The following is a 23,490-nucleotide window of genomic DNA, read 5'->3' as shown; positions in this document are numbered from 1 at the left end:
GCTCGGAATCGGCGCACTCTTCGCCTACGGCCATACCACCCTGAATGCGCCCGATCTCGTCCGATCTCGGAAGCTAAGCAGGGTCGGGCCTGGTTAGTACTTGGATGGGAGACCGCCTGGGAATACCAGGTGCTGTAGGCATTTTGCTACTCTGTGCCCGATAGGCGGCGTTCGTCTTCCCCGTCTTGAACTACATTTTTCCTCCATTCCGCTTTTAATTTTAACAAACACGGCGCGTGAAAAAGGCACAGGGGCAGACAGCAGCCCTCGCTCCAATGCAGAGCCCCGTCAGAGGCGGACACGTTGTCGCCAAACTAACTTGGAGCAGCAGGAGACTGAAGCCAGGGCAGCAGCTCGCCGCCTCGGGTGGGTGGATGCAGCCAGAAAGGGCCACTCGTGTCCCTGGCAAAGCACCTCCAGCGTCTCCCCGTTTTCTCTCCAGTGGACGCGCAAGGCCCCCTACAGCTAGGGGAGGCAAGTGGATGGGCCTCATCTGCATATGTGGGCTCTAGAGGAAGAGTGCACCCTGGGAGACAAGGGGACACTTGGAGCGGGAAGTGCTCACGGGGGAGAAGTGCCTACAAGAGGCAGGAAGGGAGGGAGGCCACATCATGCCTCTCCATAGCCAGGCCTCTGGATGATGGGGCAGAAGCGGCCGTCACCCTAAGCTTCCTAGAAGTCCCAGCTGGGCCCCATGCTACCTAATATCTCGCCTGATCGAGCCTGGTCGAGCACTGGTCGAGCCTTCAGCCAAGGGACACAGGAGCCAAGGGGTCTGGCCTCGAGCCTTCAACCGAGGGACCCAGGAGCCCAGGGTCTGGCCTCAGTGCTTCCCAAGTCGGCCTTCAGCTGAAGCCTGCCTGGGCTGGGAGCCTCAGCTGCTGTTCCTGGGTGTGCTTCTTTCCTGCATGTGAAGGCCACCAGCGGCGAAGGTTGCCCTCCGCCTTCCAAGGAGTCGAGGGGATAGAAGCAGGAAAATTGTGTGTGTGTTTATTTCTTCTTTTTTAGAGATTCTTTCTATTTTTGTAAGGAACTGACGCCTGGGTGAGTGCTAGTGTGGCTTGAGGTGAATTTACGGGCAGCTTCTTTGCAAACTTTTGCCAAACCAACTTGGAGCAGCACTGGGGTAGAGAGTCAGCCTTCCGCTGATGCCTGCCTAGGCGTGGCTGGGCTGGGGGCCTCAGCTGCTGTTACTGGGCCTGCTTCTTTCCTGGTCTTGTAGGCCGCCAGCCAGAGAAGGTAAGGGCTTCAACCAACATCGCCCTCTGCCTTCCAAAGAGTCGAGGAGACCGCAGCAGGAAAATTGTGTGTGTGTTTATTTCTTCTTTTTTAGAGGTGCTTTCTATTTTTGTAAGGAACCGACGCCTGGGTGAGTGCTAGTGTGGCGTGAGTTAAATTTACAGGCATCTTCTTTGCAAACTTTTGCCAAACCAATTTGGGGCAGCAGTGGGGTAGAGAGTCAGCCTTAAGCTGATGCCTGCCTAGGCGTGGCTGGGCTGGGGGCCTCAGCTGCTGTTACTGGGCCTGCTTCTTTCCTGGTCTTGTAGGCCGCCAGCCAGAGAAGGTAAGGGCTTCAACCAACATCGCCCTCTGCCTTCCAAAGAGTCGAGGAGACCGCAGCAGGAAAATTGTGTGTGTGTTTATTTCTTCTTTTTTTAGAGGTGCTTTCTATTTTTGTAAGGAACCGACGCCTGGGTGAGTGCTAGTGTGGCGTGAGTTACATTTACAGGCATCTTCTTTGCAAAATTTTGCCAAACCAACTTGGACCAGCACTGGGGTAGAGAGTCAGCCTTCAGCTGATGGCTGCCTGGGCTGGGCTGGGCTGGTCTGGGGGCCTCAGCTGCTGTTACTGGGCATGCTTCTTTCCTGGACTTGTAGGCCACCAGCCGGAGAAGGTAAGGGCCTCAACCAACATCGCCCTCTGCCTTTCAAAGAGTCGAGGAGACCCCAGCAGGAAAATTGTGTGTGTGTTTATTTCTTCTTTTTTAGAGGTGCTTTCTATTTTTGTAAGGAACCGACGCCTGGGTGAGTGCTAGTGTGGCGTGAGTTAAATTTACAGGCATCTTCTTTGCAAACTTTTGCCAAACCAATTTGGGGCAGCAGTGGGGTAGAGAGTCAGCCTTAAGCTGATGCCTGCCTGGGCTGGGCTGGGCTGGGGGCCTCAGCTGCTGTTACTGGGCCTGCTTCTTTCCTGGACTTGTAGGCCGCCAGCCCGAGAAGGTAAGGCCTCAACCAACATCGCCCTCTGCCTTCCAAAGAGTCGAGGAGACCCCAGCAGGAAAATTGTGTGTGTGTTTATTTCCATCTTTCTTTCCGAGTTTTTTTTTAAAGTTTTGTAAGGAACGGATGCTTGGGTGAGTGAGTGCAAGTGTGGCTTGGCCTGAATTTACAGACACTTTCTTTGCAAACATGAGTAGGCAAGTGGGTATTTCAAAAGTGGGTGCATGGAGCCGCTCGTTGCTTTTCCAAGCTGGCAGCTGTGGCTCCTGAGCTTGAGGCAAAAAGAAGGGCAGAAGCACACTGCAGAGGACAGCGTTCAGCCTTGCAAGAGGGCAGTGGACGTCGGAGGAGCCGACACAGCACAAGAGGCTCGGAATCGGCGCACTCTTCGCCTACGGCCATACCACCCTGAATGCGCCCGATCTCGTCCGATCTCGGAAGCTAAGCAGGGTCGGGCCTGGTTAGTACTTGGATGGGAGACCGCCTGGGAATACCAGGTGCTGTAGGCATTTTGCTACTCTGTGCCCGATAGGCGGCGTTCGTCTTCCCCGTCTTGAACTACATTTTTCCTCCATTCCGCTTTTAATTTTAACAAACACGGCGCGTGAAAAAGGCACAGGGGCATACAGCAGCCCTCGCTCCAATGCAGAGCCCCGTCAGAGGCGGACACGTTGTCGCCAAACTAACTTGGAGCAGCAGGAGACTGAAGCCAGGGCAGCAGCTCGCCGCCTCGGGTGGGTGGATGCAGCCAGAAAGGGCCACTCGTGTCCCTGGCAAAGCACCTCCAGCGTCTCCCCGTTTTCTCTCCAGTGGACGCGCAAGGCCCCCTACAGCTAGGGGAGGCAAGTGGATGGGCCTCATCTGCATATGTGGGCTCTAGAGGAAGAGTGCACCCTGGGAGACAAGGGGACACTTGGAGCGGGAAGTGCTCACGGGGGAGAAGTGCCTACAAGAGGCAGGAAGGGAGGGAGGCCACATCATGCCTCTCCATAGCCAGGCCTCTGGATGATGGGGCAGAAGCGGCCGTCACCCTAAGCTTCCTAGAAGTCCCAGCTGGGCCCCATGCTACCTAATATCTCGCCTGATCGAGCCTGGTCGAGCACTGGTCGAGCCTTCAGCCAAGGGACACAGGAGCCAAGGGGTCTGGCCTCGAGCCTTCAACCGAGGGACCCAGGAGCCCAGGGTCTGGCCTCAGTGCTTCCCAAGTCGGCCTTCAGCTGAAGCCTGCCTGGGCTGGGAGCCTCAGCTGCTGTTCCTGGGTGTGCTTCTTTCCTGCATGTGAAGGCCACCAGCGGCGAAGGTTGCCCTCCGCCTTCCAAGGAGTCGAGGGGATAGAAGCAGGAAAATTGTGTGTGTGTTTATTTCTTCTTTTTTAGAGATTCTTTCTATTTTTGTAAGGAACTGACGCCTGGGTGAGTGCTAGTGTGGCTTGAGGTGAATTTACGGGCAGCTTCTTTGCAAACTTTTGCCAAACCAACTTGGAGCAGCACTGGGGTAGAGAGTCAGCCTTCCGCTGATGCCTGCCTAGGCGTGGCTGGGCTGGGGGCCTCAGCTGCTGTTACTGGGCCTGCTTCTTTCCTGGTCTTGTAGGCCGCCAGCCAGAGAAGGTAAGGGCTTCAACCAACATCGCCCTCTGCCTTCCAAAGAGTCGAGGAGACCGCAGCAGGAAAATTGTGTGTGTGTTTATTTCTTCTTTTTTAGAGGTGCTTTCTATTTTTGTAAGGAACCGACGCCTGGGTGAGTGCTAGTGTGGCGTGAGTTAAATTTACAGGCATCTTCTTTGCAAACTTTTGCCAAACCAATTTGGGGCAGCAGTGGGGTAGAGAGTCAGCCTTAAGCTGATGCCTGCCTAGGCGTGGCTGGGCTGGGGGCCTCAGCTGCTGTTACTGGGCCTGCTTCTTTCCTGGTCTTGTAGGCCGCCAGCCAGAGAAGGTAAGGGCTTCAACCAACATCGCCCTCTGCCTTCCAAAGAGTCGAGGAGACCGCAGCAGGAAAATTGTGTGTGTGTTTATTTCTTCTTTTTTTAGAGGTGCTTTCTATTTTTTTAAGGAACCGACGCCTGGGCGAGTGCTAGTGTGGCGTGAGTTACATTTACAGGCATCTTCCTTGCAAAATTTTGCCAAACCAACTTGGACCAGCACTGGGGTAGAGAGTCAGCCTTCAGCTGATGGCTGCCTGGGCTGGGCTGGGCTGGTCTGGGGGCCTCAGCTGCTGTTACTGGGCATGCTTCTTTCCTGGACTTGTAGGCCACCAGCCGGAGAAGGTAAGGGCCTCAACCAACATCGCCCTCTGCCTTTCAAAGAGTCGAGGAGACCCCAGCAGGAAAATTGTGTGTGTGTTTATTTCTTCTTTTTTAGAGGTGCTTTCTATTTTTGTAAGGAACCGACGCCTGGGTGAGTGCTAGTGTGGCGTGAGTTAAATTTACAGGCATCTTCTTTGCAAACTTTTGCCAAACCAATTTGGGGCAGCAGTGGGGTAGAGAGTCAGCCTTAAGCTGATGCCTGCCTGGGCTGGGCTGGGCTGGGGGCCTCAGCTGCTGTTACTGGGCCTGCTTCTTTCCTGGACTTGTAGGCCGCCAGCCCGAGAAGGTAAGGCCTCAACCAACATCGCCCTCTGCCTTCCAAAGAGTCGAGGAGACCCCAGCAGGAAAATTGTGTGTGTGTTTATTTCCATCTTTCTTTCCGAGTTTTTTTTTAAAGTTTTGTAAGGAACGGATGCTTGGGTGAGTGAGTGCAAGTGTGGCTTGGCCTGAATTTACAGACACTTTCTTTGCAAACATGAGTAGGCAAGTGGGTATTTCAAAAGTGGGTGCATGGAGCCGCTCGTTGCTTTTCCAAGCTGGCAGCTGTGGCTCCTGAGCTTGAGGCAAAAAGAAGGGCAGAAGCACACTGCAGAGGACAGCGTTCAGCCTTGCAAGAGGGCAGTGGACGTCGGAGGAGCCGACACAGCACAAGAGGCTCGGAATCGGCGCACTCTTCGCCTACGGCCATACCACCCTGAATGCGCCCGATCTCGTCCGATCTCGGAAGCTAAGCAGGGTCGGGCCTGGTTAGTACTTGGATGGGAGACCGCCTGGGAATACCAGGTGCTGTAGGCATTTTGCTACTCTGTGCCCGATAGGCGGCGTTCGTCTTCCCCGTCTTGAACTACATTTTTCCTCCATTCCGCTTTTAATTTTAACAAACACGGCGCGTGAAAAAGGCACAGGGGCAGACAGCAGCCCTCGCTCCAATGCAGAGCCCCGTCAGAGGCGGACACGTTGTCGCCAAACTAACTTGGAGCAGCAGGAGACTGAAGCCAGGGCAGCAGCTCGCCGCCTCGGGTGGGTGGATGCAGCCAGAAAGGGCCACTCGTGTCCCTGGCAAAGCACCTCCAGCGTCTCCCCGTTTTCTCTCCAGTGGACGCGCAAGGCCCCCTACAGCTAGGGGAGGCAAGTGGATGGGCCTCATCTGCATATGTGGGCTCTAGAGGAAGAGTGCACCCTGGGAGACAAGGGGACACTTGGAGCGGGAAGTGCTCACGGGGGAGAAGTGCCTACAAGAGGCAGGAAGGGAGGGAGGCCACATCATGCCTCTCCATAGCCAGGCCTCTGGATGATGGGGCAGAAGCGGCCGTCACCCTAAGCTTCCTAGAAGTCCCAGCTGGGCCCCATGCTACCTAATATCTCGCCTGATCGAGCCTGGTCGAGCACTGGTCGAGCCTTCAGCCAAGGGACACAGGAGCCAAGGGGTCTGGCCTCGAGCCTTCAACCGAGGGACCCAGGAGCCCAGGGTCTGGCCTCAGTGCTTCCCAAGTCGGCCTTCAGCTGAAGCCTGCCTGGGCTGGGAGCCTCAGCTGCTGTTCCTGGGTGTGCTTCTTTCCTGCATGTGAAGGCCACCAGCGGCGAAGGTTGCCCTCCGCCTTCCAAGGAGTCGAGGGGATAGAAGCAGGAAAATTGTGTGTGTGTTTATTTCTTCTTTTTTAGAGATTCTTTCTATTTTTGTAAGGAACTGACGCCTGGGTGAGTGCTAGTGTGGCTTGAGGTGAATTTACGGGCAGCTTCTTTGCAAACTTTTGCCAAACCAACTTGGAGCAGCACTGGGGTAGAGAGTCAGCCTTCCGCTGATGCCTGCCTAGGCGTGGCTGGGCTGGGGGCCTCAGCTGCTGTTACTGGGCCTGCTTCTTTCCTGGTCTTGTAGGCCGCCAGCCAGAGAAGGTAAGGGCTTCAACCAACATCGCCCTCTGCCTTCCAAAGAGTCGAGGAGACCGCAGCAGGAAAATTGTGTGTGTGTTTATTTCTTCTTTTTTAGAGGTGCTTTCTATTTTTGTAAGGAACCGACGCCTGGGTGAGTGCTAGTGTGGCGTGAGTTAAATTTACAGGCATCTTCTTTGCAAACTTTTGCCAAACCAATTTGGGGCAGCAGTGGGGTAGAGAGTCAGCCTTAAGCTGATGCCTGCCTAGGCGTGGCTGGGCTGGGGGCCTCAGCTGCTGTTACTGGGCCTGCTTCTTTCCTGGTCTTGTAGGCCGCCAGCCAGAGAAGGTAAGGGCTTCAACCAACATCGCCCTCTGCCTTCCAAAGAGTCGAGGAGACCGCAGCAGGAAAATTGTGTGTGTGTTTATTTCTTCTTTTTTTAGAGGTGCTTTCTATTTTTGTAAGGAACCGACGCCTGGGTGAGTGCTAGTGTGGCGTGAGTTACATTTACAGGCATCTTCTTTGCAAAATTTTGCCAAACCAACTTGGACCAGCACTGGGGTAGAGAGTCAGCCTTCAGCTGATGGCTGCCTGGGCTGGGCTGGGCTGGTCTGGGGGCCTCAGCTGCTGTTACTGGGCATGCTTCTTTCCTGGACTTGTAGGCCACCAGCCGGAGAAGGTAAGGGCCTCAACCAACATCGCCCTCTGCCTTTCAAAGAGTCGAGGAGACCCCAGCAGGAAAATTGTGTGTGTGTTTATTTCTTCTTTTTTAGAGGTGCTTTCTATTTTTGTAAGGAACCGACGCCTGGGTGAGTGCTAGTGTGGCGTGAGTTAAATTTACAGGCATCTTCTTTGCAAACTTTTGCCAAACCAATTTGGGGCAGCAGTGGGGTAGAGAGTCAGCCTTAAGCTGATGCCTGCCTGGGCTGGGCTGGGCTGGGGGCCTCAGCTGCTGTTACTGGGCCTGCTTCTTTCCTGGACTTGTAGGCCGCCAGCCCGAGAAGGTAAGGCCTCAACCAACATCGCCCTCTGCCTTCCAAAGAGTCGAGGAGACCCCAGCAGGAAAATTGTGTGTGTGTTTATTTCCATCTTTCTTTCCGAGTTTTTTTTTAAAGTTTTGTAAGGAACGGATGCTTGGGTGAGTGAGTGCAAGTGTGGCTTGGCCTGAATTTACAGACACTTTCTTTGCAAACATGAGTAGGCAAGTGGGTATTTCAAAAGTGGGTGCATGGAGCCGCTCGTTGCTTTTCCAAGCTGGCAGCTGTGGCTCCTGAGCTTGAGGCAAAAAGAAGGGCAGAAGCACACTGCAGAGGACAGCGTTCAGCCTTGCAAGAGGGCAGTGGACGTCGGAGGAGCCGACACAGCACAAGAGGCTCGGAATCGGCGCACTCTTCGCCTACGGCCATACCACCCTGAATGCGCCCGATCTCGTCCGATCTCGGAAGCTAAGCAGGGTCGGGCCTGGTTAGTACTTGGATGGGAGACCGCCTGGGAATACCAGGTGCTGTAGGCATTTTGCTACTCTGTGCCCGATAGGCGGCGTTCGTCTTCCCCGTCTTGAACTACATTTTTCCTCCATTCCGCTTTTAATTTTAACAAACACGGCGCGTGAAAAAGGCACAGGGGCAGACAGCAGCCCTCGCTCCAATGCAGAGCCCCGTCAGAGGCGGACACGTTGTCGCCAAACTAACTTGGAGCAGCAGGAGACTGAAGCCAGGGCAGCAGCTCGCCGCCTCGGGTGGGTGGATGCAGCCAGAAAGGGCCACTCGTGTCCCTGGCAAAGCACCTCCAGCGTCTCCCCGTTTTCTCTCCAGTGGACGCGCAAGGCCCCCTACAGCTAGGGGAGGCAAGTGGATGGGCCTCATCTGCATATGTGGGCTCTAGAGGAAGAGTGCACCCTGGGAGACAAGGGGACACTTGGAGCGGGAAGTGCTCACGGGGGAGAAGTGCCTACAAGAGGCAGGAAGGGAGGGAGGCCACATCATGCCTCTCCATAGCCAGGCCTCTGGATGATGGGGCAGAAGCGGCCGTCACCCTAAGCTTCCTAGAAGTCCCAGCTGGGCCCCATGCTACCTAATATCTCGCCTGATCGAGCCTGGTCGAGCACTGGTCGAGCCTTCAGCCAAGGGACACAGGAGCCAAGGGGTCTGGCCTCGAGCCTTCAACCGAGGGACCCAGGAGCCCAGGGTCTGGCCTCAGTGCTTCCCAAGTCGGCCTTCAGCTGAAGCCTGCCTGGGCTGGGAGCCTCAGCTGCTGTTCCTGGGTGTGCTTCTTTCCTGCATGTGAAGGCCACCAGCGGCGAAGGTTGCCCTCCGCCTTCCAAGGAGTCGAGGGGATAGAAGCAGGAAAATTGTGTGTGTGTTTATTTCTTCTTTTTTAGAGATTCTTTCTATTTTTGTAAGGAACTGACGCCTGGGTGAGTGCTAGTGTGGCTTGAGGTGAATTTACGGGCAGCTTCTTTGCAAACTTTTGCCAAACCAACTTGGAGCAGCACTGGGGTAGAGAGTCAGCCTTCCGCTGATGCCTGCCTAGGCGTGGCTGGGCTGGGGGCCTCAGCTGCTGTTACTGGGCCTGCTTCTTTCCTGGTCTTGTAGGCCGCCAGCCAGAGAAGGTAAGGGCTTCAACCAACATCGCCCTCTGCCTTCCAAAGAGTCGAGGAGACCGCAGCAGGAAAATTGTGTGTGTGTTTATTTCTTCTTTTTTAGAGGTGCTTTCTATTTTTGTAAGGAACCGACGCCTGGGTGAGTGCTAGTGTGGCGTGAGTTAAATTTACAGGCATCTTCTTTGCAAACTTTTGCCAAACCAATTTGGGGCAGCAGTGGGGTAGAGAGTCAGCCTTAAGCTGATGCCTGCCTAGGCGTGGCTGGGCTGGGGGCCTCAGCTGCTGTTACTGGGCCTGCTTCTTTCCTGGTCTTGTAGGCCGCCAGCCAGAGAAGGTAAGGGCTTCAACCAACATCGCCCTCTGCCTTCCAAAGAGTCGAGGAGACCGCAGCAGGAAAATTGTGTGTGTGTTTATTTCTTCTTTTTTTAGAGGTGCTTTCTATTTTTTTAAGGAACCGACGCCTGGGCGAGTGCTAGTGTGGCGTGAGTTACATTTACAGGCATCTTCCTTGCAAAATTTTGCCAAACCAACTTGGACCAGCACTGGGGTAGAGAGTCAGCCTTCAGCTGATGGCTGCCTGGGCTGGGCTGGGCTGGTCTGGGGGCCTCAGCTGCTGTTACTGGGCATGCTTCTTTCCTGGACTTGTAGGCCACCAGCCGGAGAAGGTAAGGGCCTCAACCAACATCGCCCTCTGCCTTTCAAAGAGTCGAGGAGACCCCAGCAGGAAAATTGTGTGTGTGTTTATTTCTTCTTTTTTAGAGGTGCTTTCTATTTTTGTAAGGAACCGACGCCTGGGTGAGTGCTAGTGTGGCGTGAGTTAAATTTACAGGCATCTTCTTTGCAAACTTTTGCCAAACCAATTTGGGGCAGCAGTGGGGTAGAGAGTCAGCCTTAAGCTGATGCCTGCCTGGGCTGGGCTGGGCTGGGGGCCTCAGCTGCTGTTACTGGGCCTGCTTCTTTCCTGGACTTGTAGGCCGCCAGCCCGAGAAGGTAAGGCCTCAACCAACATCGCCCTCTGCCTTCCAAAGAGTCGAGGAGACCCCAGCAGGAAAATTGTGTGTGTGTTTATTTCCATCTTTCTTTCCGAGTTTTTTTTTAAAGTTTTGTAAGGAACGGATGCTTGGGTGAGTGAGTGCAAGTGTGGCTTGGCCTGAATTTACAGACACTTTCTTTGCAAACATGAGTAGGCAAGTGGGTATTTCAAAAGTGGGTGCATGGAGCCGCTCGTTGCTTTTCCAAGCTGGCAGCTGTGGCTCCTGAGCTTGAGGCAAAAAGAAGGGCAGAAGCACACTGCAGAGGACAGCGTTCAGCCTTGCAAGAGGGCAGTGGACGTCGGAGGAGCCGACACAGCACAAGAGGCTCGGAATCGGCGCACTCTTCGCCTACGGCCATACCACCCTGAATGCGCCCGATCTCGTCCGATCTCGGAAGCTAAGCAGGGTCGGGCCTGGTTAGTACTTGGATGGGAGACCGCCTGGGAATACCAGGTGCTGTAGGCATTTTGCTACTCTGTGCCCGATAGGCGGCGTTCGTCTTCCCCGTCTTGAACTACATTTTTCCTCCATTCCGCTTTTAATTTTAACAAACACGGCGCGTGAAAAAGGCACAGGGGCAGACAGCAGCCCTCGCTCCAATGCAGAGCCCCGTCAGAGGCGGACACGTTGTCGCCAAACTAACTTGGAGCAGCAGGAGACTGAAGCCAGGGCAGCAGCTCGCCGCCTCGGGTGGGTGGATGCAGCCAGAAAGGGCCACTCGTGTCCCTGGCAAAGCACCTCCAGCGTCTCCCCGTTTTCTCTCCAGTGGACGCGCAAGGCCCCCTACAGCTAGGGGAGGCAAGTGGATGGGCCTCATCTGCATATGTGGGCTCTAGAGGAAGAGTGCACCCTGGGAGACAAGGGGACACTTGGAGCGGGAAGTGCTCACGGGGGAGAAGTGCCTACAAGAGGCAGGAAGGGAGGGAGGCCACATCATGCCTCTCCATAGCCAGGCCTCTGGATGATGGGGCAGAAGCGGCCGTCACCCTAAGCTTCCTAGAAGTCCCAGCTGGGCCCCATGCTACCTAATATCTCGCCTGATCGAGCCTGGTCGAGCACTGGTCGAGCCTTCAGCCAAGGGACACAGGAGCCAAGGGGTCTGGCCTCGAGCCTTCAACCGAGGGACCCAGGAGCCCAGGGTCTGGCCTCAGTGCTTCCCAAGTCGGCCTTCAGCTGAAGCCTGCCTGGGCTGGGAGCCTCAGCTGCTGTTCCTGGGTGTGCTTCTTTCCTGCATGTGAAGGCCACCAGCGGCGAAGGTTGCCCTCCGCCTTCCAAGGAGTCGAGGGGATAGAAGCAGGAAAATTGTGTGTGTGTTTATTTCTTCTTTTTTAGAGATTCTTTCTATTTTTGTAAGGAACTGACGCCTGGGTGAGTGCTAGTGTGGCTTGAGGTGAATTTACGGGCAGCTTCTTTGCAAACTTTTGCCAAACCAACTTGGAGCAGCACTGGGGTAGAGAGTCAGCCTTCCGCTGATGCCTGCCTAGGCGTGGCTGGGCTGGGGGCCTCAGCTGCTGTTACTGGGCCTGCTTCTTTCCTGGTCTTGTAGGCCGCCAGCCAGAGAAGGTAAGGGCTTCAACCAACATCGCCCTCTGCCTTCCAAAGAGTCGAGGAGACCGCAGCAGGAAAATTGTGTGTGTGTTTATTTCTTCTTTTTTAGAGGTGCTTTCTATTTTTGTAAGGAACCGACGCCTGGGTGAGTGCTAGTGTGGCGTGAGTTAAATTTACAGGCATCTTCTTTGCAAACTTTTGCCAAACCAATTTGGGGCAGCAGTGGGGTAGAGAGTCAGCCTTAAGCTGATGCCTGCCTAGGCGTGGCTGGGCTGGGGGCCTCAGCTGCTGTTACTGGGCCTGCTTCTTTCCTGGTCTTGTAGGCCGCCAGCCAGAGAAGGTAAGGGCTTCAACCAACATCGCCCTCTGCCTTCCAAAGAGTCGAGGAGACCGCAGCAGGAAAATTGTGTGTGTGTTTATTTCTTCTTTTTTTAGAGGTGCTTTCTATTTTTGTAAGGAACCGACGCCTGGGTGAGTGCTAGTGTGGCGTGAGTTACATTTACAGGCATCTTCTTTGCAAAATTTTGCCAAACCAACTTGGACCAGCACTGGGGTAGAGAGTCAGCCTTCAGCTGATGGCTGCCTGGGCTGGGCTGGGCTGGTCTGGGGGCCTCAGCTGCTGTTACTGGGCATGCTTCTTTCCTGGACTTGTAGGCCACCAGCCGGAGAAGGTAAGGGCCTCAACCAACATCGCCCTCTGCCTTTCAAAGAGTCGAGGAGACCCCAGCAGGAAAATTGTGTGTGTGTTTATTTCTTCTTTTTTAGAGGTGCTTTCTATTTTTGTAAGGAACCGACGCCTGGGTGAGTGCTAGTGTGGCGTGAGTTAAATTTACAGGCATCTTCTTTGCAAACTTTTGCCAAACCAATTTGGGGCAGCAGTGGGGTAGAGAGTCAGCCTTAAGCTGATGCCTGCCTGGGCTGGGCTGGGCTGGGGGCCTCAGCTGCTGTTACTGGGCCTGCTTCTTTCCTGGACTTGTAGGCCGCCAGCCCGAGAAGGTAAGGCCTCAACCAACATCGCCCTCTGCCTTCCAAAGAGTCGAGGAGACCCCAGCAGGAAAATTGTGTGTGTGTTTATTTCCATCTTTCTTTCCGAGTTTTTTTTTAAAGTTTTGTAAGGAACGGATGCTTGGGTGAGTGAGTGCAAGTGTGGCTTGGCCTGAATTTACAGACACTTTCTTTGCAAACATGAGTAGGCAAGTGGGTATTTCAAAAGTGGGTGCATGGAGCCGCTCGTTGCTTTTCCAAGCTGGCAGCTGTGGCTCCTGAGCTTGAGGCAAAAAGAAGGGCAGAAGCACACTGCAGAGGACAGCGTTCAGCCTTGCAAGAGGGCAGTGGACGTCGGAGGAGCCGACACAGCACAAGAGGCTCGGAATCGGCGCACTCTTCGCCTACGGCCATACCACCCTGAATGCGCCCGATCTCGTCCGATCTCGGAAGCTAAGCAGGGTCGGGCCTGGTTAGTACTTGGATGGGAGACCGCCTGGGAATACCAGGTGCTGTAGGCATTTTGCTACTCTGTGCCCGATAGGCGGCGTTCGTCTTCCCCGTCTTGAACTACATTTTTCCTCCATTCCGCTTTTAATTTTAACAAACACGGCGCGTGAAAAAGGCACAGGGGCAGACAGCAGCCCTCGCTCCAATGCAGAGCCCCGTCAGAGGCGGACACGTTGTCGCCAAACTAACTTGGAGCAGCAGGAGACTGAAGCCAGGGCAGCAGCTCGCCGCCTCGGGTGGGTGGATGCAGCCAGAAAGGGCCACTCGTGTCCCTGGCAAAGCACCTCCAGCGTCTCCCCGTTTTCTCTCCAGTGGACGCGCAAGGCCCCCTACAGCTAGGGGAGGCAAGTGGATGGGCCTCATCTGCATATGTGGGCTCTAGAGGAAGAGTGCACCCTGGGAGACAAGGGGACACTTGGAGCGGGAAGTGCTCACGGGGGAGAAGTGCCTACAAGAGGCAGGAAGGGAGGGAGGCCACATCATGCCTCTCCATAGCCAGGCCTCTGGATGATGGGGCAGAAGCGGCCGTCACCCTAAGCTTCCTAGAAGTCCCAGCTGGGCCCCATGCTACCTAATATCTCGCCTGATCGAGCCTGGTCGAGCACTGGTCGAGCCTTCAGCCAAGGGACACAGGAGCCAAGGGGTCTGGCCTCGAGCCTTCAACCGAGGGACCCAGGAGCCCAGGGTCTGGCCTCAGTGCTTCCCAAGTCGGCCTTCAGCTGAAGCCTGCCTGGGCTGGGAGCCTCAGCTGCTGTTCCTGGGTGTGCTTCTTTCCTGCATGTGAAGGCCACCAGCGGCGAAGGTTGCCCTCCGCCTTCCAAGGAGTCGAGGGGATAGAAGCAGGAAAATTGTGTGTGTGTTTATTTCTTCTTTTTTAGAGATTCTTTCTATTTTTGTAAGGAACTGACGCCTGGGTGAGTGCTAGTGTGGCGTGAGTTAAATTTACAGGCATCTTCTTTGCAAACTTTTGCCAAACCAATTTGGGGCAGCAGTGGGGTAGAGAGTCAGCCTTAAGCTGATGCCTGCCTGGGCTGGGCTGGGCTGGGGGCCTCAGCTGCTGTTACTGGGCCTGCTTCTTTCCTGGACTTGTAGGCCGCCAGCCCGAGAAGGTAAGGCCTCAACCAACATCGCCCTCTGCCTTCCAAAGAGTCGAGGAGACCCCAGCAGGAAAATTGTGTGTGTGTTTATTTCCATCTTTCTTTCCGAGTTTTTTTTTAAAGTTTTGTAAGGAACGGATGCTTGGGTGAGTGAGTGCAAGTGTGGCTTGGCCTGAATTTACAGACACTTTCTTTGCAAACATGAGTAGGCAAGTGGGTATTTCAAAAGTGGGTGCATGGAGCCGCTCGTTGCTTTTCCAAGCTGGCAGCTGTGGCTCCTGAGCTTGAGGCAAAAAGAAGGGCAGAAGCACACTGCAGAGGACAGCGTTCAGCCTTGCAAGAGGGCAGTGGACGTCGGAGGAGCCGACACAGCACAAGAGGCTCGGAATCGGCGCACTCTTCGCCTACGGCCATACCACCCTGAATGCGCCCGATCTCGTCCGATCTCGGAAGCTAAGCAGGGTCGGGCCTGGTTAGTACTTGGATGGGAGACCGCCTGGGAATACCAGGTGCTGTAGGCATTTTGCTACTCTGTGCCCGATAGGCGGCGTTCGTCTTCCCCGTCTTGAACTACATTTTTCCTCCATTCCGCTTTTAATTTTAACAAACACGGCGCGTGAAAAAGGCACAGGGGCAGACAGCAGCCCTCGCTCCAATGCAGAGCCCCGTCAGAGGCGGACACGTTGTCGCCAAACTAACTTGGAGCAGCAGGAGACTGAAGCCAGGGCAGCAGCTCGCCGCCTCGGGTGGGTGGATGCAGCCAGAAAGGGCCACTCGTGTCCCTGGCAAAGCACCTCCAGCGTCTCCCCGTTTTCTCTCCAGTGGACGCGCAAGGCCCCCTACAGCTAGGGGAGGCAAGTGGATGGGCCTCATCTGCATATGTGGGCTCTAGAGGAAGAGTGCACCCTGGGAGACAAGGGGACACTTGGAGCGGGAAGTGCTCACGGGGGAGAAGTGCCTACAAGAGGCAGGAAGGGAGGGAGGCCACATCATGCCTCTCCATAGCCAGGCCTCTGGATGATGGGGCAGAAGCGGCCGTCACCCTAAGCTTCCTAGAAGTCCCAGCTGGGCCCCATGCTACCTAATATCTCGCCTGATCGAGCCTGGTCGAGCACTGGTCGAGCCTTCAGCCAAGGGACACAGGAGCCAAGGGGTCTGGCCTCGAGCCTTCAACCGAGGGACCCAGGAGCCCAGGGTCTGGCCTCAGTGCTTCCCAAGTCGGCCTTCAGCTGAAGCCTGCCTGGGCTGGGAGCCTCAGCTGCTGTTCCTGGGTGTGCTTCTTTCCTGCATGTGAAGGCCACCAGCGGCGAAGGTTGCCCTCCGCCTTCCAAGGAGTCGAGGGGATAGAAGCAGGAAAATTGTGTGTGTGTTTATTTCTTCTTTTTTAGAGATTCTTTCTATTTTTGTAAGGAACTGACGCCTGGGTGAGTGCTAGTGTGGCTTGAGGTGAATTTACGGGCAGCTTCTTTGCAAACTTTTGCCAAACCAACTTGGAGCAGCACTGGGGTAGAGAGTCAGCCTTCCGCTGATGCCTGCCTAGGCGTGGCTGGGCTGGGGGCCTCAGCTGCTGTTACTGGGCCTGCTTCTTTCCTGGTCTTGTAGGCCGCCAGCCAGAGAAGGTAAGGGCTTCAACCAACATCGCCCTCTGCCTTCCAAAGAGTCGAGGAGACCGCAGCAGGAAAATTGTGTGTGTGTTTATTTCTTCTTTTTTAGAGGTGCTTTCTATTTTTGTAAGGAACCGACGCCTGGGTGAGTGCTAGTGTGGCGTGAGTTAAATTTACAGGCATCTTCTTTGCAAACTTTTGCCAAACCAATTTGGGGCAGCAGTGGGGTAGAGAGTCAGCCTTAAGCTGATGCCTGCCTAGGCGTGGCTGGGCTGGGGGCCTCAGCTGCTGTTACTGGGCCTGCTTCTTTCCTGGTCTTGTAGGCCGCCAGCCAGAGAAGGTAAGGGCTTCAACCAACATCGCCCTCTGCCTTCCAAAGAGTCGAGGAGACCGCAGCAGGAAAATTGTGTGTGTGTTTATTTCTTCTTTTTTTAGAGGTGCTTTCTATTTTTGTAAGGAACCGACGCCTGGGTGAGTGCTAGTGTGGCGTGAGTTACATTTACAGGCATCTTCTTTGCAAAATTTTGCCAAACCAACTTGGACCAGCACTGGGGTAGAGAGTCAGCCTTCAGCTGATGGCTGCCTGGGCTGGGCTGGGCTGGTCTGGGGGCCTCAGCTGCTGTTACTGGGCATGCTTCTTTCCTGGACTTGTAGGCCACCAGCCGGAGAAGGTAAGGGCCTCAACCAACATCGCCCTCTGCCTTTCAAAGAGTCGAGGAGACCCCAGCAGGAAAATTGTGTGTGTGTTTATTTCTTCTTTTTTAGAGGTGCTTTCTATTTTTGTAAGGAACCGACGCCTGGGTGAGTGCTAGTGTGGCGTGAGTTAAATTTACAGGCATCTTCTTTGCAAACTTTTGCCAAACCAATTTGGGGCAGCAGTGGGGTAGAGAGTCAGCCTTAAGCTGATGCCTGCCTGGGCTGGGCTGGGCTGGGGGCCTCAGCTGCTGTTACTGGGCCTGCTTCTTTCCTGGACTTGTAGGCCGCCAGCCCGAGAAGGTAAGGCCTCAACCAACATCGCCCTCTGCCTTCCAAAGAGTCGAGGAGACCCCAGCAGGAAAATTGTGTGTGTGTTTATTTCCATCTTTCTTTCCGAGTTTTTTTTTAAAGTTTTGTAAGGAACGGATGCTTGGGTGAGTGAGTGCAAGTGTGGCTTGGCCTGAATTTACAGACACTTTCTTTGCAAACATGAGTAGGCAAGTGGGTATTTCAAAAGTGGGTGCATGGAGCCGCTCGTTGCTTTTCCAAGCTGGCAGCTGTGGCTCCTGAGCTTGAGGCAAAAAGAAGGGCAGAAGCACACTGCAGAGGACAGCGTTCAGCCTTGCAAGAGGGCAGTGGACGTCGGAGGAGCCGACACAGCACAAGAGGCTCGGAATCGGCGCACTCTTCGCCTACGGCCATACCACCCTGAATGCGCCCGATCTCGTCCGATCTCGGAAGCTAAGCAGGGTCGGGCCTGGTTAGTACTTGGATGGGAGACCGCCTGGGAATACCAGGTGCTGTAGGCATTTTGCTACTCTGTGCCCGATAGGCGGCGTTCGTCTTCCCCGTCTTGAACTACATTTTTCCTCCATTCCGCTTTTAATTTTAACAAACACGGCGCGTGAAAAAGGCACAGGGGCAGACAGCAGCCCTCGCTCCAATGCAGAGCCCCGTCAGAGGCGGACACGTTGTCGCCAAACTAACTTGGAGCAGCAGGAGACTGAAGCCAGGGCAGCAGCTCGCCGCCTCGGGTGGGTGGATGCAGCCAGAAAGGGCCACTCGTGTCCCTGGCAAAGCACCTCCAGCGTCTCCCCGTTTTCTCTCCAGTGGACGCGCAAGGCCCCCTACAGCTAGGGGAGGCAAGTGGATGGGCCTCATCTGCATATGTGGGCTCTAGAGGAAGAGTGCACCCTGGGAGACAAGGGGACACTTGGAGCGGGAAGTGCTCACGGGGGAGAAGTGCCTACAAGAGGCAGGAAGGGAGGGAGGCCACATCATGCCTCTCCATAGCCAGGCCTCTGGATGATGGGGCAGAAGCGGCCGTCACCCTAAGCTTCCTAGAAGTCCCAGCTGGGCCCCATGCTACCTAATATCTCGCCTGATCGAGCCTGGTCGAGCACTGGTCGAGCCTTCAGCCAAGGGACACAGGAGCCAAGGGGTCTGGCCTCGAGCCTTCAACCGAGGGACCCAGGAGCCCAGGGTCTGGCCTCAGTGCTTCCCAAGTCGGCCTTCAGCTGAAGCCTGCCTGGGCTGGGAGCCTCAGCTGCTGTTCCTGGGTGTGCTTCTTTCCTGCATGTGAAGGCCACCAGCGGCGAAGGTTGCCCTCCGCCTTCCAAGGAGTCGAGGGGATAGAAGCAGGAAAATTGTGTGTGTGTTTATTTCTTCTTTTTTAGAGATTCTTTCTATTTTTGTAAGGAACTGACGCCTGGGTGAGTGCTAGTGTGGCTTGAGGTGAATTTACGGGCAGCTTCTTTGCAAACTTTTGCCAAACCAACTTGGAGCAGCACTGGGGTAGAGAGTCAGCCTTCCGCTGATGCCTGCCTAGGCGTGGCTGGGCTGGGGGCCTCAGCTGCTGTTACTGGGCCTGCTTCTTTCCTGGTCTTGTAGGCCGCCAGCCAGAGAAGGTAAGGGCTTCAACCAACATCGCCCTCTGCCTTCCAAAGAGTCGAGGAGACCGCAGCAGGAAAATTGTGTGTGTGTTTATTTCTTCTTTTTTAGAGGTGCTTTCTATTTTTGTAAGGAACCGACGCCTGGGTGAGTGCTAGTGTGGCGTGAGTTAAATTTACAGGCATCTTCTTTGCAAACTTTTGCCAAACCAATTTGGGGCAGCAGTGGGGTAGAGAGTCAGCCTTAAGCTGATGCCTGCCTAGGCGTGGCTGGGCTGGGGGCCTCAGCTGCTGTTACTGGGCCTGCTTCTTTCCTGGTCTTGTAGGCCGCCAGCCAGAGAAGGTAAGGGCTTCAACCAACATCGCCCTCTGCCTTCCAAAGAGTCGAGGAGACCGCAGCAGGAAAATTGTGTGTGTGTTTATTTCTTCTTTTTTTAGAGGTGCTTTCTATTTTTGTAAGGAACCGACGCCTGGGTGAGTGCTAGTGTGGCGTGAGTTACATTTACAGGCATCTTCTTTGCAAAATTTTGCCAAACCAACTTGGACCAGCACTGGGGTAGAGAGTCAGCCTTCAGCTGATGGCTGCCTGGGCTGGGCTGGGCTGGTCTGGGGGCCTCAGCTGCTGTTACTGGGCATGCTTCTTTCCTGGACTTGTAGGCCACCAGCCGGAGAAGGTAAGGGCCTCAACCAACATCGCCCTCTGCCTTTCAAAGAGTCGAGGAGACCCCAGCAGGAAAATTGTGTGTGTGTTTATTTCTTCTTTTTTAGAGGTGCTTTCTATTTTTGTAAGGAACCGACGCCTGGGTGAGTGCTAGTGTGGCGTGAGTTAAATTTACAGGCATCTTCTTTGCAAACTTTTGCCAAACCAATTTGGGGCAGCAGTGGGGTAGAGAGTCAGCCTTAAGCTGATGCCTGCCTGGGCTGGGCTGGGCTGGGGGCCTCAGCTGCTGTTACTGGGCCTGCTTCTTTCCTGGACTTGTAGGCCGCCAGCCCGAGAAGGTAAGGCCTCAACCAACATCGCCCTCTGCCTTCCAAAGAGTCGAGGAGACCCCAGCAGGAAAATTGTGTGTGTGTTTATTTCCATCTTTCTTTCCGAGTTTTTTTTTAAAGTTTTGTAAGGAACGGATGCTTGGGTGAGTGAGTGCAAGTGTGGCTTGGCCTGAATTTACAGACACTTTCTTTGCAAACATGAGTAGGCAAGTGGGTATTTCAAAAGTGGGTGCATGGAGCCGCTCGTTGCTTTTCCAAGCTGGCAGCTGTGGCTCCTGAGCTTGAGGCAAAAAGAAGGGCAGAAGCACACTGCAGAGGACAGCGTTCAGCCTTGCAAGAGGGCAGTGGACGTCGGAGGAGCCGACACAGCACAAGAGGCTCGGAATCGGCGCACTCTTCGCCTACGGCCATACCACCCTGAATGCGCCCGATCTCGTCCGATCTCGGAAGCTAAGCAGGGTCGGGCCTGGTTAGTACTTGGATGGGAGACCGCCTGGGAATACCAGGTGCTGTAGGTATTTTGCTACTCTGTGCCCGATAGGCGGCGTTCGTCTTCCCCGTCTTGAACTACATTTTTCCTCCATTCCGCTTTTAATTTTAACAAACACGGCGCGTGAAAAAGGCACAGGGGCAGACAGCAGCCCTCGCTCCAATGCAGAGCCCCGTCAGAGGCGGACACGTTGTCGCCAAACTAACTTGGAGCAGCAGGAGACTGAAGCCAGGGCAGCAGCTCGCCGCCTCGGGTGGGTGGATGCAGCCAGAAAGGGCCACTCGTGTCCCTGGCAAAGAACCTCCAGCGTCTCCCCGTTTTCTCTCCAGTGGACGCGCAAGGCCCCCTACAGCTAGGGGAGGCAAGTGGATGGGCCTCATCTGCATATGTGGGCTCTAGAGGAAGAGTGCACCCTGGGAGACAAGGGGACACTTGGAGCGGGAAGTGCTCACGGGGGAGAAGTGCCTACAAGAGGCAGGAAGGGAGGGAGGCCACATCATGCCTCTCCATAGCCAGGCCTCTGGATGATGGGGCAGAAGCGGCCGTCACCCTAAGCTTCCTAGAAGTCCCAGCTGGGCCCCATGCTACCTAATATCTCGCCTGATCGAGCCTGGTCGAGCACTGGTCGAGCCTTCAGCCAAGGGACACAGGAGCCAAGGGGTCTGGCCTCGAGCCTTCAACCGAGGGACCCAGGAGCCCAGGGTCTGGCCTCAGTGCTTCCCAAGTCGGCCTTCAGCTGAAGCCTGCCTGGGCTGGGAGCCTCAGCTGCTGTTCCTGGGTGTGCTTCTTTCCTGCATGTGAAGGCCACCAGCGGCGAAGGTTGCCCTCCGCCTTCCAAGGAGTCGAGGGGATAGAAGCAGGAAAATTGTGTGTGTGTTTATTTCTTCTTTTTTAGAGATTCTTTCTATTTTTGTAAGGAACTGACGCCTGGGTGAGTGCTAGTGTGGCTTGAGGTGAATTTACGGGCAGCTTCTTTGCAAACTTTTGCCAAACCAACTTGGAGCAGCACTGGGGTAGAGAGTCAGCCTTCCGCTGATGCCTGCCTAGGCGTGGCTGGGCTGGGGGCCTCAGCTGCTGTTACTGGGCCTGCTTCTTTCCTGGTCTTGTAGGCCGCCAGCCAGAGAAGGTAAGGGCTTCAACCAACATCGCCCTCTGCCTTCCAAAGAGTCGAGGAGACCGCAGCAGGAAAATTGTGTGTGTGTTTATTTCTTCTTTTTTAGAGGTGCTTTCTATTTTTGTAAGGAACCGACGCCTGGGTGAGTGCTAGTGTGGCGTGAGTTAAATTTACAGGCATCTTCTTTGCAAACTTTTGCCAAACCAATTTGGGGCAGCAGTGGGGTAGAGAGTCAGCCTTAAGCTGATGCCTGCCTAGGCGTGGCTGGGCTGGGGGCCTCAGCTGCTGTTACTGGGCCTGCTTCTTTCCTGGTCTTGTAGGCCGCCAGCCAGAGAAGGTAAGGGCTTCAACCAACATCGCCCTCTGCCTTCCAAAGAGTCGAGGAGACCGCAGCAGGAAAATTGTGTGTGTGTTTATTTCTTCTTTTTTTAGAGGTGCTTTCTATTTTTGTAAGGAACCGACGCCTGGGTGAGTGCTAGTGTGGCGTGAGTTACATTTACAGGCATCTTCTTTGCAAAATTTTGCCAAACCAACTTGGACCAGCACTGGGGTAGAGAGTCAGCCTTCAGCTGATGGCTGCCTGGGCTGGGCTGGGCTGGTCTGGGGGCCTCAGCTGCTGTTACTGGGCATGCTTCTTTCCTGGACTTGTAGGCCACCAGCCGGAGAAGGTAAGGGCCTCAACCAACATCGCCCTCTGCCTTTCAAAGAGTCGAGGAGACCCCAGCAGGAAAATTGTGTGTGTGTTTATTTCTTCTTTTTTAGAGGTGCTTTCTATTTTTGTAAGGAACCGACGCCTGGGTGAGTGCTAGTGTGGCGTGAGTTAAATTTACAGGCATCTTCTTTGCAAACTTTTGCCAAACCAATTTGGGGCAGCAGTGGGGTAGAGAGTCAGCCTTAAGCTGATGCCTGCCTGGGCTGGGCTGGGCTGGGGGCCTCAGCTGCTGTTACTGGGCCTGCTTCTTTCCTGGACTTGTAGGCCGCCAGCCCGAGAAGGTAAGGCCTCAACCAACATCGCCCTCTGCCTTCCAAAGAGTCGAGGAGACCCCAGCAGGAAAATTGTGTGTGTGTTTATTTCCATCTTTCTTTCCGAGTTTTTTTTTAAAGTTTTGTAAGGAACGGATGCTTGGGTGAGTGAGTGCAAGTGTGGCTTGGCCTGAATTTACAGACACTTTCTTTGCAAACATGAGTAGGCAAGTGGGTATTTCAAAAGTGGGTGCATGGAGCCGCTCGTTGCTTTTCCAAGCTGGCAGCTGTGGCTCCTGAGCTTGAGGCAAAAAGAAGGGCAGAAGCACACTGCAGAGGACAGCGTTCAGCCTTGCAAGAGGGCAGTGGACGTCGGAGGAGCCGACACAGCACAAGAGGCTCGGAATCGGCGCACTCTTCGCCTACGGCCATACCACCCTGAATGCGCCCGATCTCGTCCGATCTCGGAAGCTAAGCAGGGTCGGGCCTGGTTAGTACTTGGATGGGAGACCGCCTGGGAATACCAGGTGCTGTAGGCATTTTGCTACTCTGTGCCCGATAGGCGGCGTTCGTCTTCCCCGTCTTGAACTACATTTTTCCTCCATTCCGCTTTTAATTTTAACAAACACGGCGCGTGAAAAAGGCACAGGGGCAGACAGCAGCCCTCGCTCCAATGCAGAGCCCCGTCAGAGGCGGACACGTTGTCGCCAAACTAACTTGGAGCAGCAGGAGACTGAAGCCAGGGCAGCAGCTCGCCGCCTCGGGTGGGTGGATGCAGCCAGAAAGGGCCACTCGTGTCCCTGGCAAAGCACCTCCAGCGTCTCCCCGTTTTCTCTCCAGTGGACGCGCAAGGCCCCCTACAGCTAGGGGAGGCAAGTGGATGGGCCTCATCTGCATATGTGGGCTCTAGAGGAAGAGTGCACCCTGGGAGACAAGGGGACACTTGGAGCGGGAAGTGCTCACGGGGGAGAAGTGCCTACAAGAGGCAGGAAGGGAGGGAGGCCACATCATGCCTCTCCATAGCCAGGCCTCTGGATGATGGGGCAGAAGCGGCCGTCACCCTAAGCTTCCTAGAAGTCCCAGCTGGGCCCCATGCTACCTAATATCTCGCCTGATCGAGCCTGGTCGAGCACTGGTCGAGCCTTCAGCCAAGGGACACAGGAGCCAAGGGGTCTGGCCTCGAGCCTTCAACCGAGGGACCCAGGAGCCCAGGGTCTGGCCTCAGTGCTTCCCAAGTCGGCCTTCAGCTGAAGCCTGCCTGGGCTGGGAGCCTCAGCTGCTGTTCCTGGGTGTGCTTCTTTCCTGCATGTGAAGGCCACCAGCGGCGAAGGTTGCCCTCCGCCTTCCAAGGAGTCGAGGGGATAGAAGCAGGAAAATTGTGTGTGTGTTTATTTCTTCTTTTTTAGAGATTCTTTCTATTTTTGTAAGGAACTGACGCCTGGGTGAGTGCTAGTGTGGCTTGAGGTGAATTTACGGGCAGCTTCTTTGCAAACTTTTGCCAAACCAACTTGGAGCAGCACTGGGGTAGAGAGTCAGCCTTCCGCTGATGCCTGCCTAGGCGTGGCTGGGCTGGGGGC

The 23,490-nt window shown here is 55.0% G+C and overlaps 10 non-coding genes across 10 annotated transcripts; all 10 read left to right on the top strand.

Moving 5' to 3' along the window:
- The first annotated feature begins 22 nt into the window (after window positions 1-22).
- On the top strand, window positions 23-141 carry LOC138529077 (5S ribosomal RNA). Its single transcript, XR_011284429.1, has one exon. It is a non-coding gene; the product is annotated as a 5S ribosomal RNA (ribosomal RNA).
- Window positions 142-2,610: 2,469 nt separating this feature from the next.
- LOC138529076 (5S ribosomal RNA) lies at window positions 2,611-2,729 on the top strand. Its single transcript, XR_011284428.1, has one exon. It is a non-coding gene; the product is annotated as a 5S ribosomal RNA (ribosomal RNA).
- Window positions 2,730-5,198: 2,469 nt separating this feature from the next.
- Window positions 5,199-5,317, top strand: LOC138529075 (5S ribosomal RNA). The gene has a single exon (XR_011284427.1). It is a non-coding gene; the product is annotated as a 5S ribosomal RNA (ribosomal RNA).
- A 2,469-nt stretch (window positions 5,318-7,786) lies between these two features.
- LOC138529074 (5S ribosomal RNA) lies at window positions 7,787-7,905 on the top strand. The gene has a single exon (XR_011284426.1). It is a non-coding gene; the product is annotated as a 5S ribosomal RNA (ribosomal RNA).
- Window positions 7,906-10,374: 2,469 nt separating this feature from the next.
- On the top strand, window positions 10,375-10,493 carry LOC138529073 (5S ribosomal RNA). The gene has a single exon (XR_011284425.1). It is a non-coding gene; the product is annotated as a 5S ribosomal RNA (ribosomal RNA).
- A 2,469-nt stretch (window positions 10,494-12,962) lies between these two features.
- On the top strand, window positions 12,963-13,081 carry LOC138529072 (5S ribosomal RNA). Its single transcript, XR_011284424.1, has one exon. It is a non-coding gene; the product is annotated as a 5S ribosomal RNA (ribosomal RNA).
- A 1,488-nt stretch (window positions 13,082-14,569) lies between these two features.
- Window positions 14,570-14,688, top strand: LOC138529071 (5S ribosomal RNA). Its single transcript, XR_011284423.1, has one exon. It is a non-coding gene; the product is annotated as a 5S ribosomal RNA (ribosomal RNA).
- A 2,469-nt stretch (window positions 14,689-17,157) lies between these two features.
- Window positions 17,158-17,276, top strand: LOC138529070 (5S ribosomal RNA). The gene has a single exon (XR_011284422.1). It is a non-coding gene; the product is annotated as a 5S ribosomal RNA (ribosomal RNA).
- Window positions 17,277-19,745: 2,469 nt separating this feature from the next.
- Window positions 19,746-19,864, top strand: LOC138529095 (5S ribosomal RNA). Its single transcript, XR_011284446.1, has one exon. It is a non-coding gene; the product is annotated as a 5S ribosomal RNA (ribosomal RNA).
- Window positions 19,865-22,333: 2,469 nt separating this feature from the next.
- On the top strand, window positions 22,334-22,452 carry LOC138529069 (5S ribosomal RNA). The gene has a single exon (XR_011284421.1). It is a non-coding gene; the product is annotated as a 5S ribosomal RNA (ribosomal RNA).
- The last annotated feature ends 1,038 nt before the right edge of the window (window positions 22,453-23,490 follow it).

The sequence above is a fragment of the Ambystoma mexicanum genome, chromosome 7q, assembly GCF_040938575.1.
Source record: "Ambystoma mexicanum isolate Mex_15411 chromosome 7q, UKY_AmexF1_1, whole genome shotgun sequence".
Lineage (NCBI taxonomy): Eukaryota > Metazoa > Chordata > Amphibia > Caudata > Ambystomatidae > Ambystoma > Ambystoma mexicanum.
This window is presented reverse-complemented; position numbering and strand designations above follow the sequence as displayed.